This window comes from Sander lucioperca, chromosome 4 (assembly GCF_008315115.2).
Source record: "Sander lucioperca isolate FBNREF2018 chromosome 4, SLUC_FBN_1.2, whole genome shotgun sequence".
Lineage (NCBI taxonomy): Eukaryota > Metazoa > Chordata > Actinopteri > Perciformes > Percidae > Sander > Sander lucioperca.
Window position 1 is genome coordinate 15,725,213 of NC_050176.1, and position 17,234 is coordinate 15,742,446.

Genomic DNA, 17,234 nt, shown 5'->3' on the forward strand with positions numbered 1-17,234 from the left:
CTACATTTACAGTGTGATCACTTGCCCAAAAATAAACACTTCCTAAGGAAACACATTTGCATCCTGGCCTGGAACCTTTGCCCAGTGCATCCATGTGTATGGTGGTAAAAGTCCATGCTTGCAAATTGCAGAAGTCTGGAAACATTTGAATGTTCCTTGTTGCTCTTTGTTTATCTCAATAAAAAAAATCTCCCAGGAGCAAGTAGAAAGTGAAACAATGGAACAAATTAAGCATCCATTAAAAATTGAAAATCCGTCCACATCCTGTCCAGTATCCGTTCAGGTTCTCAGGCTATCTAATCATTTCCTTTACTAAGATACTGCTACATAAAATCATAAAGGCATGGGAACAAAATGATAAGCTACATTTTATTGTAATAAGTCAGCAAAATCATATGATTAATGTTAAAAACATAAACAAACAAACAAACAAATAAAATTACTTTTTATTATAGAGTATACACCCCATGGATGTATTAAGAGAACACCCATGATAAATTATCATTGACATATATAGATTATCGACCCGAACCGCGCCTCTTGATGACGTGCATTGATTGGTTTACAGGCTTGCAGTAGAAATCGGCAACGGCTTGTGACAGGACGACTTAAAGAACTGGAAGAAGGAAGGAACGAAGGAGAGGAGGATGAGGAGAGAGAGGCTGAGATCAAGAAAGTCCAGGGCGAGGTCAGAAAACTGAAGAAGGATGAAAAGTGTTTTGAGAAAATGATCGAAGGATACCGGCGAGAAGAAAAGAAGCTGCCCTGGGATGTTGACACTATCGGCACAAGATTTGTGAGATTTAGTGTGACTTGTCTGTTTCCGGGTTCCTCTGTTTTATTTTTTTCAAACTTTATTTTGCATTTTTTAGGTTATCAAAAAATAACAATACAGAGATCGCTATATAAGAGGGAAAAAGTGTACATATGCCCCCCCCCCTCCTCCCACGAGGCTCTAAAAAAAAAAAAAACATAAGCACAGAATATGAAAATAAAAACAGGATTGGACGGGGACAAAAAAACTTTGTATCATAACAGATAATCTTGAATATAATAACAGACGGCAAATAAATAATATCAATACAAGAGAATGATACAACCTCCTTATATATTTAAGTCTATGTATGAATTCTTACGTACGTCTGTATGATTGGTGTTTTTTCCTGTTGCACTGCAAGTGGTTGGTGGAGAACAGTCTTCATGTTCTGTATGTAAGTACGTACACAAGGAACTATGACAAATAAGAAAACTAAGACATCAAACGTTTGTCGTCAAACCGTGTCTCATACACAGTGAGGAGGCGTGTATACATTCCAAAGTGTCCTGCCACTTATCCTCAGAGAGTTCCACACCTAAATCCCTTTCCCATGCCGCTGGTCCAGGTAATCTGTTTTTTTATGTTATGTATCAGACTGTAAAATACAGAGGCTCATCTCCTCTTATAAGGGTCTATCATCCCCTTGGGGCTCATCGGTTTTCTTTCTCTTGTTTTCCAGAGTGTACTCAACATCAATCCTGTAACTAAGGAGGAAACAGAGGAGGAAAAAGTGGAGAAGCACAATACCTTTGCTGAGAAGTATAAAAAAGAAATCAAACACTTTGGTATGCTTTGTTGTGTTTTCCTTCCTGATCCCTCACAGCGTTTCTGTCTTTCTTTAAAATGTATCCTTGATGTTGTTGTATAAACCTGTCTATTTTGATCTCTAGTTACAAGATTTTCAAAGACACCAAACCACTTATGGGCTGTGTGCAAAATATTTCACTCATTCACTGTTCACACATTACTTTATAGAGAATTCTGTCAGTCATTCAAGTTTTCCTGTTTTTAATAAGTAATGGTAGTTAGCTCCTGGTTAGTGTGCATAGATTGTAAACTGCTTTGTACGTTGCATTGTGGGATACTAAAGTTGCACTATATACTAGATAAGGGAAACAATAGTTTTGAATTTTGCATACAAGGATGAATGTATAAATTGGCGGGAACTTTAGGGTTCGAGTGGTTAGTAGTTATATACTGCACTTAAAATGGCGGACGGAAGTGGGCGTGTCCATGAAACCGGAAGCGGAAATAGTAAACCGGAAGTGGTCATGTCCATGAAACCGGAAGCGGAAATAGTGAACCGGAAGAGGTGTGTCTATGAAGCCGGAAATCAGAAAATCGTCATATCCGGAAAATGTAAATTATTGACCGGAAGAGGTGTGTCTATGAAGCCGGAAATCAGAAAATAGTTATATATGGAAAATATAAATTATTGACCGGAAGAGGTGTGTCTATGAAGCCGGAAACAGGGGTAGGGTTAAAAACTAGTTAAACGTGTTCTGACAGTCTTTGTGACTGCTTTGTTTCAAGGGGGACAACTTTTTTATTTCTTTCCTTCACTTATTTTTTGTTTTAACTTTTTTAAAGTACATAAGTACTACATGTAGAATATGTAGCAATGAGGTAGAAATGATTATAAAGAATACCAGATAATAAAAAAAAAAAACTACATAAGGATGGAATCAAAATCTTGGAGAGAATGTGCACACTTAACTAAATTATGTTATATCCTAATAATGGTGTTTCAGGTAGCTTTAGACTTTACCAAATACTTCAAAGGTCAGTCCTCAGACATTTATTTTGTTTTTCTGACTCTGGGGGAAATGGGTTGTTGTTATAAGTAGTGTAATACTGGGTGTAAAAAAAGTTGTTGAGAGGCCTAACATTAGTGAGACCAAACTGTTTTTTAATTTTTAATTTAACCATCTAGTCATCCTGTTCATTTTATAAAAAGAGTTTACCAAAATACTATAGCCTCTGTGCTATCTCTTCATACATTTAGGCAATTCAATAAGATATAATACACCTAACTATATGTTAGGCTCCAAATAAGTTTTTGGAAGTCCTAGCATTAGTTTTCAACCATCTGAGCTATTATAGCCTAATAATAATATTGTTTGATGTAACTTTAGACCAAAGACATAAAAAGGTCTATCCTCAGACATTTTTTAGTTTCTGACTCTGGGAAAAATTGGGAGAAACAGTACTGTAGGAGTCAAAAAGTAGTTTTTGTTTATATTTTAAGAACAATAGTTATTATTTTAAGACTTAACCTTATTTTGATTATAGTTCTGATCCACTGATTTTGATTGACAGCTAGGGAAATGATTAACAAATAGGCTGCACCATAGTAATTGTAAATGTGATATAATTAATGTAATAAAGGGAAGTTGGAAACATTAGTGCAAAGTTTTGGGGGTCCTAACATTAGTTGAGACCAAACAGTTTACTTACCTTATTTTGATTATAGTTCTGATCCACTGATATTTTACCTATACAGCTAGGCCACTGATTGAAAAAATAGGCTGCACCATAGTAATTATGAATGTGATATAATTAATGTAATAAAGGGTAGTTGGAAACATGAGTGCATAGTTTTGGGGGTCCTAGCTTTAGTTGAGACCAGACAATTTTTGAACCATCTAGTCATCCTGTTCATCTTATTTGATTTTTACCAAAAGTACTGTAATCTCTGATCTATCTCTTCATACATTATAGGCTATTCAATAAGATCTTTTAATGATAACTTATGTAATGTAACTAATGTCACTACCATTCACTGTGGGGTGCCTAATAATAATGTTGTTTGATGTAACTTTAGACCAAATACATAAAAAAAAGGTCTGTCCTCAGACATTTTTTAGTTTCTGACTCTGGGAAAAATGGGAAGAAACAGTACTGTAGGAGCCAAAAAGTAGCTTTTGTTTATATTTTAAGAACAATAGTTCTTATTTAAGACTTACTTTAAGACTAGTTCTGATCCACTGACATTGATTGACAGCTAGCACTGATTGACAAATAGGCTGCAACATAGTAATTGTGATTGTAATATAATTAAATGTGCTAAAGGGGGAGGTTGGAAACATTAGTGCAAAGTTTTGGGTGTCCTTTCTTTAGTTGAGACCAAACAGTTTTTAACCATCTAGTCATCCTGTTCATCTTATTTGATTTTTACCAAAAATACTGTAATCTCTGATCTATCTATACATTTTAGGCTATTCAATAAGATCTTTTTCACTTCCATTCACTGGGCCTCCCCTGAAACAGTTTCAGTTTCCCTGGGGAGCCCGCCTGTGTCTTGATTTGAAGGGTGTTAAAAACTAGTTAAACATGTTAAACCATCCTACAGGGGGTGTCTTGATTTGAAGGGTGTTAAAAACTAGTTAAACGTGTTAAACCATCCTACAGGGGGTGTCTTGATTTGAAGGGTATAAGTGTCTGTGTTCTAACGACAGTCTTTGTGTCTGCTTTGTTTCAAGGGGCCAACTTTTATTTCATTTCTTCATTTCTTTTTTGTTTTAACTTTTTAAAGTACATAAGTACTACATGTACAATATGTAGCATGAGGTATAAATGATTATAAAGAATACCAGATATAAAACTACATAAGGATGGAATCAAAATCTTAAGCAGTTCTCAACTAAATGTAATTACAGAAATAGTGACAGTCTTTGAATAAAAGTGATTCAAGTGGCTAAGTTGACATCCCTGTGAGACTCGATGTGCTTATCATAGGTTCAGCTCATGGGATGGTTGTGACTGTGACCTTTCATCACGTCTCTCAATAACGAATAACTTTTTTAATTATAACATCTAAAGCATGTGAAATATACACCCTATCTGAATATCTGTCATTTATTTTCCTTATATCAGGTCTGTCTGTATGGCGTTTTACTCTCTAGCTGTAATGCAAATAAAAAAAAACACAACTATAACTTCTTATCCAAATGCATTGTGTTACACTGTACTCTATTGCACCTTTAGGGAGACCAAAAAAAGAAGCAAATACGTGATAAGATCTGTTGTTGTCGGAGTTATTACAAGTACTACTTAATTTGAGTGGAACATTCCCCCTTTTTAACATACATTACTCATGAACAGTTGCCCTCTTAAACTTGTGAAATCTGTGCTTGTTAATGGCACTTAGGGCTTCTTATCGCCTTCTTGTCAAAAACCATGCAATAACTATAACTACTTCTTAAAATTAGCAATCATGGAGAAACAATTATATTACAGTGTGACATTTTCTGCTAATAGCTATCTACGTTGTATTTTTTTTTCTTAAAGATAAACAAATTAGCCATGTTTCTATTTTTACTGGTGAATAAACTCAAACAGGATAAAACTGAAAAAACTTCCAATGTGTTACAAAACTCACATATCTCTTGGAAATATTTGACATACCGTGATACAGCAACTTAACAATGCCCAGTGAGAGTACTATAAAATTGTCAATTTAAAATATTCACAGCTCACACTGGGGCATTAAGGTCACTGATATTCACAACTTCTTCAAACAAATCATCATATTCAAAAGAAAGCGGTTTTACTTTGGCTTCAAGGAAGTTTTGAGCCAATAAACACCACAAAGTGCAGTAACAAATAACAGAAATGTAAATGTTTTTTTTAATATTGGTCTAATTTTCTTGTGTAACTACATACTTATCACATTTAAAGCTTCCAAAAGAACATTGGAAGAGTGACTTGACTTTTATTTTTTTTTGCTGGACACTTTCATGTGTAAACAAGTTTGGCTATTGACCCCCTGGATGGGGTGTGTGAGCGTCCGGTTGTACTAAAAGGCAGACAGCTAGAGACAGCTACTCATTTATCCTTGTAAGTACATTTTGCTTTAAGCCTGTTTTTCGGTAGCCAAAATGAATAAGCAATTAATATTACAGTTAACCTGAATTACATATGCACCTTGCTAACCATGCTAGCTAACCATCAGGTCCTTATTACAAAACTGTCTTATTTTAATGTCTCCCCGTTAGCAACAAAATGGATTGAGTCGTATCTAACTGGTAGAGAACAATATGTTTTTGTGAGCGGTTATCGTTAATCAGCTCTTGGCTTATGCTCAGGGTTACCACAAGGATCGATATTTGACCGCTTTTGTTTAGTTTATATATTAATGATTTGCCGTTTGTTTGCCCTGAAGGCCAAACACTAATGTATGCGGACGACACCGTAGTATATGTGCATGCCAAGACAAAACATCTGGCGGCTGCTGCTAAACTTACCACAGCCATGGATCAGATCACCGATAGGCTAAATCGTTCCTACCTTCATCTTAATGTAAATAAAACTGTAGGAATGTTTTTTCACAAAAAGACAATGTAACATTGTGTCAAATATAATCATCTCAGGGCAAAACATTATGATTGTGTCACAATTTAAGTATCTGGGCATTATTATTGACTCTAATCTTGCTTTTAAAGCACATATTAAGAAAGTGTGCAATAGGGTCAAGTTTAGCCTAGCAAATTTTAAATATATTAGTAATGCCTTAACTTTTAATACTGCCAAATTATTTATGGGTGCCATGATTATGTCACATCTAACATATGTCTGACAAGGTGGGGACAAACTAACAGCTCATCATTAAAGCCACTAGCTACTCTTTGCAAGAAAACACTCAGTTTTGGACCAGAAGCCGAACAGCTCGCATCACTGTATCATCCTAAATAACCGTAAACTGCTGAGCTGGGAAGATGTAATTAAATACAAAAACATCTGTCTGGTGTACAAAATTCTGCATAACACTGCTCCTACTCCTTTGAACTCTTTCATAACACAACGTAACAACAGCAGTCAGATCACTAGAAGCACCGCACGAGGTAACCTTCTAATTCCATTCAGGAAAAGTACATTTGGCCAATTATCATTTTCTGTTACGGCATTACAAAACTGGAATTCATTGCCCACTACAATCAAAGATATACATACATATTCCACCTTTACAACACACCTTAACCCTTGTGTTGTCTTCCCGTTGACCAAGAACAAGTCTTTCAGGGTCAAATTTGAAAAGATCCATGGTCAATAAACCTATTTTATATGACATTATACCAAATATCTTTAGTTTAAAAAAAAAGCAGAACTTATGGATTACTTGGACAAATAGTAAAGATCAGAGGATGTTTAGTGGATCAATTATCTGAGTTTGTTTGTTTGTGTGCCACTTCTTTGTATGTTTGACCTTTTTTGCTTAGGACTGCTGTTACTATAGATGTAATGTAACTCATTTTAATATGTTAACCATTGTATTTTATGATGCCTATTGTCAGCTGGAAATTAGCCGTTGAGGCTAAAGCTGCTCCTTTTACTGTATAGTTAATTAAGGGGGGCTGTCCACGACATTATAAACTAATAAACTAAACTAGCTAGCGCTAGCTGATTACTTAGCTCCAACTCTCTCGTACAAATATGGTCACTTCTAGCTCCAAAAAACAAAACAAGATAGTGACTCCCTAAATGCCAAATTATAGCCTTCAAACGTCCACTTCTTTTATACAGCCTGTGATTATATGTTGAATGTTTCAAATTTAATAATTGAAATGACCCCATTTCTAAGTAATCAAATTGTGTGGGGTTGCATTAACATTTTTCACCAATGACTGAACCTTGTGTGCATTCAAAGAAAACTGTCACCCATCTTATGACTGGAGTACATATTTATAAATATATAACACAGATAATGTGAAACTACAACAAGATATTATTGTTGACAAGCTTGCTAGCTTTCTCAGCTGCTACATAGTTTCTCTGCTATTGTCTGGATGCTCAAAAGAACAGGTAAAACACGTGCAATAGAAAACAAACATGAAGAGACCTCCTTTGAAAAACAAATACATACAAGGTCCTTTAGTACCCTTGCAGTATTATACACCTACACATACAGTGATTTCTACTCCAGTGGCCTTTTTCAATGTGCGACTGCTTTGTTTTCCATACTGCTCAGAGGAGGTAATACATTCAATAATATTTTAACTTGCCAATTCACTTAACTTGTCAGTCCTGCTCTTTCATTGCCAAAAACACTATGGAAATGTACTGGTTAATGGCTGCAAGTAGTGATTAATAAACACAAAAGTTTAAATGTAAAAATTACAACACAAAGTAAAAATAACAGTTTTGTGTACAGTGAGACTAACCTTCAAGACATGTTCTTGAAAAGGAATGCCACTCAATTCATGAATGTTACAGTTATGACCTAAGACAGACAAACTATTTCTTCTGTATACTTTATATTAAAATAATGTAATTTGTTTCAAGCCAAAGAATGCGTACCAAACATCACTATGAATGCTGTCACATTTGGATTTTATATTTGACATCACAGATTCAGGGGCCAAACAAGCAATGGCAACAACATCCGCAGTTAGCTAATACACACCAATTTGTCCTAAGGCAAAGGCATAATGAATCCCAAACCTGATGTTCATTGGTATTCCCCGTGTTCTGACAGTCTTTGTGAGGTAGACTGCTTTGTTTCAAGGGGCCAACTTTTATTTCTTTTCTTCATTTATTTTTAGTTTTAACTTTTTAAAGTACATAAGTACTACATGTATACAATATGTAGCAATGAGGTAGAAATGATTATAAAGAATACCAGATATAAAACTACATAAGGATGGAATCAAAATCTTAAGCAGTTCTCAACTAAATGTAATTACAGAAATAGTGACGGTCTTTGAATAAAAGTGATTCAAGTGGCTAAGTTGACATCCCTGTGAGACTCCATGTGCTTATCATAGGTTCAGCTCATGGGATGGTTGTGACTGTGACCTTTCATCACATCTCTCAATAACGAATAACCTTTTTCATTATAACATCTAAAGCATGTGAAATATACACCCTATCTGAATATCTGTCATTTATTTTCTTTATATCAGGTCTGTCTGTATGGCGTTTTACTCTCTAGCTGTAATGCAAATTAATAAAGACACAAATATAACTTCTTAGCCAAATATAACTTCTTATACATATGTCCATAATTTCACCAAGTAGCCCCAAATTGTAATAATATCAATAATTTAACTTCAACATAAGTTATGTCTTTTTAATTCGAAAGGACAAAGTGTATAACTAAAAATGACAATGAATAGCAGATTGTATTAATAATATACATGCTTTTGTTCTTGGTTATCCTCTTGGGTGCCCTGTCATTTTTTTATTATTTTATTTATTTATTTATTAATTTTTTGTGCTGTGAATCTAAATGTTGTCCTACTTTATCAATTGGTACAGCTTAGCACAATTATAGGTACAGCATTTTTGACAATAATCTAACAGGGTGTTTGTTTTTTGACTTTAGATGCAGTCATCAGCCCTTTCACAACTTCACTCTCAAAAGTTATGGTGACCATGACTAATTTGCATTACAGCTAGAGAGTAAAACGCCATACAGACAGACCTGATATAAAGAAAATAAATGACAGATATTCAGATAGGGTGTATATTTCACATGCTTTAGATGTTATAATGAAAAAGGTTATTCGTTATTGAGAGATGTGATGAAAGGTCACAGTCACAACCATCCCATGAGCTGAACCTATGATAAGCACATGGAGTCTCACAGGGATGTCAACTTAGCCACTTGAATCACTTTTATTCAAAGACCGTCACTATTTCTGTAATTACATTTAGTTGAGAACTGCTTAAGATTTTGATTCCATCCTTATGTAGTTTTATATCTGGTATTCTTTATAATCATTTCTACCTCATTGCTACATATTGTATACATGTAGTACTTATGTACTTTAAAAAGTTAAAACTAAAAATAAATGAAGAAAAGAAATAAAAGTTGGCCCCTTGAAACAAAGCAGTCTACCTCACAAAGACTGTCAGAACACGGGGAATACCAATGAACATCAGGTTTGGGATTCATTATGCCTTTGCCTTAGGACAAATTGGTGTGTATTAGCTAACTGCGGATGTTGTTGCCATTGCTTGTTTGGCCCCTGAATCTGTGATGTCAAATATAAAATCCAAATGTGACAGCATTCATAGTGATGTTTGGTACGCATTCTTTGGCTTGAAACAAATTACATTATTTTAATATAAAGTATACAGAAGAAATAGTTTGTCTGTCTTAGGTCATAACTGTAACATTCATGAATTGAGTGGCATTCCTTTTCAAGAACATGTCTTGAAGGTTAGTCTCACTGTACACAAAACTGTTATTTTTACTTTGTGTTGTAATTTTTACATTTAAACTTTTGTGTTTATTAATCACTACTTGCAGCCATTAACCAGTACATTTCCATAGTGTTTTTGGCAATGAAAGAGCAGGACTGACAAGTTAAGTGAATTGGCAAGTTAAAATATTATTGAATGTATTACCTCCTCTGAGCAGTATGGAAAACAAAGCAGTCGCACATTGAAAAAGGCCACTGGAGTAGAAATCACTGTATGTGTAGGTGTATAATACTGCAAGGGTACTAAAGGACCTTGTATGTATTTGTTTTTCAAAGGAGGTCTCTTCATGTTTGTTTTCTATTGCACGTGTTTTACCTGTTCTTTTGAGCATCCAGACAATAGCAGAGAAACTATGTAGCAGCTGAGAAAGCTAGCAAGCTTGTCAACAATAATATCTTGTTGTAGTTTCACATTATCTGTGTTATATATTTATAAATATGTACTCCAGTCATAAGATGGGTGACAGTTTTCTTTGAATGCACACAAGGTTCAGTCATTGGTGAAAAATGTTAATGCAACCCCACACAATTTGATTACTTAGAAATGGGGTCATTTCAATTATTAAATTTGAAACATTCAACATATAATCACAGGCTGTATAAAAGAAGTGGACGTTTGAAGGCTATAATTTGGCATTTAGGGAGTCACTATCTTGTTTTGTTTTTTGGAGCTAGAAGTGACCATATTTGTACGAGAGAGTTGGAGCTAAGTAATCAGCTAGCGCTAGCTAGTTTAGTTTATTAGTTTATAATGTCGTGGACAGCCCCCCTTAATTAACTATACAGTAAAAGGAGCAGCTTTAGCCTCAACGGCTAATTTCCAGCTGACAATAGGCATCATAAAATACAATGGTTAACATATTAAAATGAGTTACATTACATCTATAGTAACAGCAGTCCTAAGCAAAAAAGGTCAAACATACAAAGAAGTGGCACACAAACAAACAAACTCAGATAATTGATCCACTAAACATCCTCTGATCTTTACTATTTGTCCAAGTAATCCATAAGTTCTGCTTTTTTTTTTTTAAACTAAAGATATTTGGTATAATGTCATATAAAATAGGTTTATTGACCATGGATCTTTTCAAATTTGACCCTGAAAGACTTGTTCTTGGTCAACGGGAAGACAACACAAGGGTTAAGGTGTGTTGTAAAGGTGGAATATGTATGTATATCTTTGATTGTAGTGGGCAATGAATTCCAGTTTTGTAATGCCGTAACAGAAAATGATAATTGGCCAAATGTACTTTTCCTGAATGGAATTAGAAGGTTACCTCGTGCGGTGCTTCTAGTGATCTGACTGCTGTTGTTACGTTGTGTTATGAAAGAGTTCAAAGGAGTAGGAGCAGTGTTATGCAGAATTTTGTACACCAGACAGATGTTTTTGTATTTAATTACATCTTCCCAGCTCAGCAGTTTACGGTTATTTAGGATGATACAGTGATGCGAGCTGTTCGGCTTCTGGTCCAAAACTGAGTGTTTTCTTGCAAAGAGTAGCTAGTGGCTTTAATGATGAGCTGTTAGTTTGTCCCCACCTTGTCAGACAATATGTTAGATGTGACATAATCATGGCACCCATAAATAATTTGGCAGTATTAAAAGTTAAGGCATTACTAATATATTTAAAATTTGCTAGGCTAAACTTGACCCTATTGCACACTTTCTTAATATGTGCTTTAAAAGCAAGATTAGAGTCAATAATAATGCCCAGATACTTAAATTGTGACACAATCATAATGTTTTGCCCTGAGATGATTATATTTGACACAATGTTACATTGTCTTTTTGTGAAAAAACATTCCTACAGTTTTATTTACATTAAGATGAAGGTAGGAACGATTTAGCCTATCGGTGATCTGATCCATGGCTGTGGTAAGTTTAGCAGCAGCCGCCAGATGTTTTGTCTTGGCATGCACATATACTACGGTGTCGTCCGCATACATTAGTGTTTGGCCTTCAGGGCAAACAAACGGCAAATCATTAATATATAAACTAAACAAAAGCGGTCAAATATCGATCCTTGTGGTAACCCTGAGCATAAGCCAAGAGCTGATTAATGATAACCGCTCACAAAAACATATTGTTCTCTACCAGTTAGATACGACTCAATCCATTTTGTTGCTAACGGGGAGACATTAAAATAAGACAGTTTTGTAATAAGGACCTGATGGTTAGCTAGCATGGTTAGCAAGGTGCATATGTAATTCAGGTTAACTGTAATATTAATTGCTTATTCATTTTGGCTACCGAAAAACAGGCTTAAAGCAAAATGTACTTACAAGGATAAATGAGTAGCTGTCTCTAGCTGTCTGCCTTTTAGTACAACCGGACGCTCACACACCCCATCCAGGGGGTCAATAGCCAAACTTGTTTACACATGAAAGTGTCCAGCAAAAAAAAATAAAAGTCAAGTCACTCTTCCAATGTTCTTTTGGAAGCTTTAAATGTGATAAGTATGTAGTTACACAAGAAAATTAGACCAATATTAAAAAAAACATTTACATTTCTGTTATTTGTTACTGCACTTTGTGGTGTTTATTGGCTCAAAACTTCCTTGAAGCCAAAGTAAAACCGCTTTCTTTTGAATATGATGATTTGTTTGAAGAAGTTGTGAATATCAGTGACCTTAATGCCCCAGTGTGAGCTGTGAATATTTTAAATTGACAATTTTATAGTACTCTCACTGGGCATTGTTAAGTTGCTGTATCACGGTATGTCAAATATTTCCAAGAGATATGTGAGTTTTGTAACACATTGGAAGTTTTTTCAGTTTTATCCTGTTTGAGTTTATTCACCAGTAAAAATAGAAACATGGCTAATTTGTTTATCTTTAAGAAAAAAAAATACAACGTAGATAGCTATTAGCAGAAAATGTCACACTGTAATATAATTGTTTCTCCATGATTGCTAATTTTAAGAAGTAGTTATAGTTATTGCATGGTTTTTGACAAGAAGGCGATAAGAAGCCCTAAGTGCCATTAACAAGCACAGATTTCACAAGTTTAAGAGGGCAACTGTTCATGAGTAATGTATGTTAAAAAGGGGGAATGTTCCACTCAAATTAAGTAGTACTTGTAATAACTCCGACAACAACAGATCTTATCACGTATTTGCTTCTTTTTTTGGTCTCCCTAAAGGTGCAATAGAGTACAGTGTAACACAATGCATTTGGATAAGAAGTTATAGTTGTGTTTTTTTTTATTTGCATTACAGCTAGAGAGTAAAACGCCATACAGACAGACCTGATATAAGGAAAATAAATGACAGATATTCAGATAGGGTGTATATTTCACATGCTTTAGATGTTATAATTAAAAAAGTTATTCGTTATTGAGAGACGTGATGAAAGGTCACAGTCACAACCATCCCATGAGCTGAACCTATGATAAGCACATCGAGTCTCACAGGGATGTCAACTTAGCCACTTGAATCACTTTTATTCAAAGACTGTCACTATTTCTGTAATTACATTTAGTTGAGAACTGCTTAAGATTTTGATTCCATCCTTATGTAGTTTTATATCTGGTATTCTTTATAATCATTTATACCTCATGCTACATATTGTACATGTAGTACTTATGTACTTTAAAAAGTTAAAACAAAAAAGAAATGAAGAAATGAAATAAAAGTTGGCCCCTTGAAACAAAGCAGACACAAAGACTGTCGTTAGAACACAGACACTTATACCCTTCAAATCAAGACACCCCCTGTAGGATGGTTTAACACGTTTAACTAGTTTTTAACACCCTTCAAATCAAGACACCCCCTGTAGGATGGTTTAACATGTTTAACTAGTTTTTAACACCCTTCAAATCAAGACACAGGCGGGCTCCCCAGGGAAACTGAAACTGTTTCAGGGGAGGCCCAGTGAATGGAAGTGAAAAAGATCTTATTGAATAGCCTAAAATGTATAGATAGATCAGAGATTACAGTATTTTTGGTAAAAATCAAATAAGATGAACAGGATGACTAGATAGTTAAAAACTGTTTGGTCTCAACTAAAGAAAGGACACCCAAAACTTTGCACTAATGTTTCCAACCTCCCCCTTTAGCACATTTAATTATATTACAATCACAATTACTATGTTGCAGCCTATTTGTCAATCAGTGCTAGCTGTCAATCAATGTCAGTGGATCAGAACTAGTCTTAAAGTAAGTCTTAAATAAGAACTATTGTTCTTAAAATATAAACAAAAGCTACTTTTTGGCTCCTACAGTACTGTTTCTTCCCATTTTTCCCAGAGTCAGAAACTAAAAAATGTCTGAGGACAGACCTTTTTTTTATGTATTTGGTCTAAAGTTACATCAAACAACATTATTATTAGGCACCCCACAGTGAATGGTAGTGACATTAGTTACATTACATAAGTTATCATTAAAAGATCTTATTGAATAGCCTATAATGTATGAAGAGATAGATCAGAGATTACAGTACTTTTGGTAAAAATCAAATAAGATGAACAGGATGACTAGATGGTTCAAAAATTGTCTGGTCTCAACTAAAGCTAGGACCCCCAAAACTATGCACTCATGTTTCCAACTACCCTTTATTACATTAATTATATCACATTCATAATTACTATGGTGCAGCCTATTTTTTCAATCAGTGGCCTAGCTGTATAGGTAAAATATCAGTGGATCAGAACTATAATCAAAATAAGGTAAGTAAACTGTTTGGTCTCAACTAATGTTAGGACCCCCAAAACTTTGCACTAATGTTTCCAACTTCCCTTTATTACATTAATTATATCACATTTACAATTACTATGGTGCAGCCTATTTGTTAATCATTTCCCTAGCTGTCAATCAAAATCAGTGGATCAGAACTATAATCAAAATAAGGTTAAGTCTTAAAATAATAACTATTGTTCTTAAAATATAAACAAAAACTACTTTTTGACTCCTACAGTACTGTTTCTCCCAATTTTTCCCAGAGTCAGAAACTAAAAAATGTCTGAGGATAGACCTTTTTATGTCTTTGGTCTAAAGTTACATCAAACAATATTATTATTAGGCTATAATAGCTCAGATGGTTGAAAACTAATGCTAGGACTTCCAAAAACTTATTTGGAGCCTAACATATAGTTAGGTGTATTATATCTTATTGAATTGCCTAAATGTATGAAGAGATAGCACAGAGGCTATAGTATTTTGGTAAACTCTTTTTATAAAATGAACAGGATGACTAGATGGTTAAATTAAAAATTAAAAAACAGTTTGGTCTCACTAATGTTAGGCCTCTCAACAACTTTTTTTACACCCAGTATTACACTACTTATAACAACAACCCATTTCCCCCAGAGTCAGAAAAACAAAATAAATGTCTGAGGACTGACCTTTGAAGTATTTGGTAAAGTCTAAAGCTACCTGAAACACCATTATTAGGATATAACATAATTTAGTTAAGTGTGCACATTCTCTCCAAGATTTTGATTCCATCCTTATGTAGTTTTTTTTTTTATTATCTGGTATTCTTTATAATCATTTCTACCTCATTGCTACATATTCTACATGTAGTACTTATGTACTTTAAAAAAGTTAAAACAAAAAATAAGTGAAGGAAAGAAATAAAAAAGTTGTCCCCCTTGAAACAAAGCAGTCACAAAGACTGTCAGAACACGTTTAACTAGTTTTTAACCCTACCCCTGTTTCCGGCTTCATAGACACACCTCTTCCGGTCAATAATTTATATTTTCCATATATAACTATTTTCTGATTTCCGGCTTCATAGACACACCTCTTCCGGTCAATAATTTACATTTTCCGGATATGACGATTTTCTGATTTCCGGCTTCATAGACACACCTCGTCCGGTTCACTATTTCCGCTTCCGGTTTCATGGACATGCACACTTCCGGTTTACTATTTCCGCTTCCGGTTTCATGGACACGCCCACTTCCGTCCGCCATTTTAAGTGCAGTATATAACTACTGTGGTTACACGTTTGTTGTCTATTTTTGTGGCATATAGTGCCTTCAAGTCGGGGTTGTGTTACTGTATGATGGGGAATTTATAACTTTGTAAGTCTGAGGGCTACAAATTGATAAATTGTGACAAATGCTGATGTTTTTAAACGGTTGCTCTAGCGATTTAGTAGGGCATTTTCATAATGTTGGGGGGCTCAAAAGAGATTAGAAAAGGTCTAAATCAAAGCAGCAGAACTCATATCCTGACTTTTAGTTCCTAGTATGGGCATGAATCGTCAATTATCACCAAAAAATTGTCATTGTTGAACAGGGTACATGGCGTGTCCATTTTACTGTTAGTCACCAAACAACGCAGAACACATTTGACTTCCTGTGTCGAAAACACAACCTCTGGAGCTCGATTTGAATTATGATGGACGTGTTTGTGTTTGCACCAGGTATGTTGCGGCGCTGGGGTGACAGTCAGAAGTATCTGTCAGACAACCCACATCTGGTCTGTGAAGAGACGGCTAATTGCCTTGTTGTCGTCTGTATTGACTTTGAGATAGATGAGGTGAGTGCTGTGAGAAAAGTATGTATGCATCTTCTGGGTAATAAAGGCAACACCTACATTTTAAACCACCTTGTTTTGCTGTAGCAGGTGAGGCTACGAGCCAGAAAAGTCAATACTGCAGATCAATCCTACAAGCATTAGCCACATGGCTACAAGTTATTGCATTCTTCGTTTTTTAAATTCTTGAGTAAAAGGGAGAAATATATAAAGTTGACTTTTTACAGTATTGTTTAATAGTGTGCATAATGTAAAAGTATGTGGTTCTTTGAGAAGGAAGATATTGCCATTCATGCCATATTTCTTTTTTCTACATTTGCTTTAATTTTTGTTTTATATTCTGTTTTGAAAAAAAATTGCTTTCCCTCCACATAGAGTTCACATCCTGTTATTGGCTTCTGACGTGAGCTCTTTATAAAGATCTTTTTACTTTGACAGCAGTGTTAGTCGGTGCGAGAGACTGCATTTTTTCCACAGATTTTAAAACCTGCTTGTAGTGTTTGCGCAGTCCATTGATATGAACCGTGTTGCCATTTGGATAATCATAGAAGTCAATACACAGCTGAGCAGAATTTGTGACATTAGGATTTTAATAAAGTTAAATTGGTTCCAAAGTCAATACAATTGTAGAAAACAATTGACGAAAAGTTATGAATGCAGGGTGTACACAAGAGTAATCATTTTTAAACTTGATTATGAAAGTATTTTCTCTACTAAACTCTCTAGTATGT

The 17,234-nt window shown here is 34.8% G+C and overlaps 2 long non-coding RNA genes across 2 annotated transcripts; one reads left to right on the forward strand and one right to left on the reverse strand.

The window, feature by feature from the left end:
• Positions 1-2,143: 2,143 nt before the first annotated feature.
• On the forward strand, positions 2,144-4,174 carry LOC118494965. Its single transcript, XR_004897184.1, has 3 exons — positions 2,144-2,201; positions 2,266-2,296; positions 4,130-4,174. It is a non-coding gene; the product is annotated as an uncharacterized LOC118494965 (long non-coding RNA).
• A 9,552-nt stretch (positions 4,175-13,726) lies between these two features.
• LOC116042857 lies at positions 13,727-15,817 on the reverse strand. The gene is made up of 3 exons (XR_004103330.2): positions 15,760-15,817; positions 15,665-15,695; positions 13,727-13,832 (listed from the first exon to the last, which is right to left on the reverse strand). It is a non-coding gene; the product is annotated as an uncharacterized LOC116042857 (long non-coding RNA).
• Positions 15,818-17,234: the final 1,417 nt, after the last annotated feature.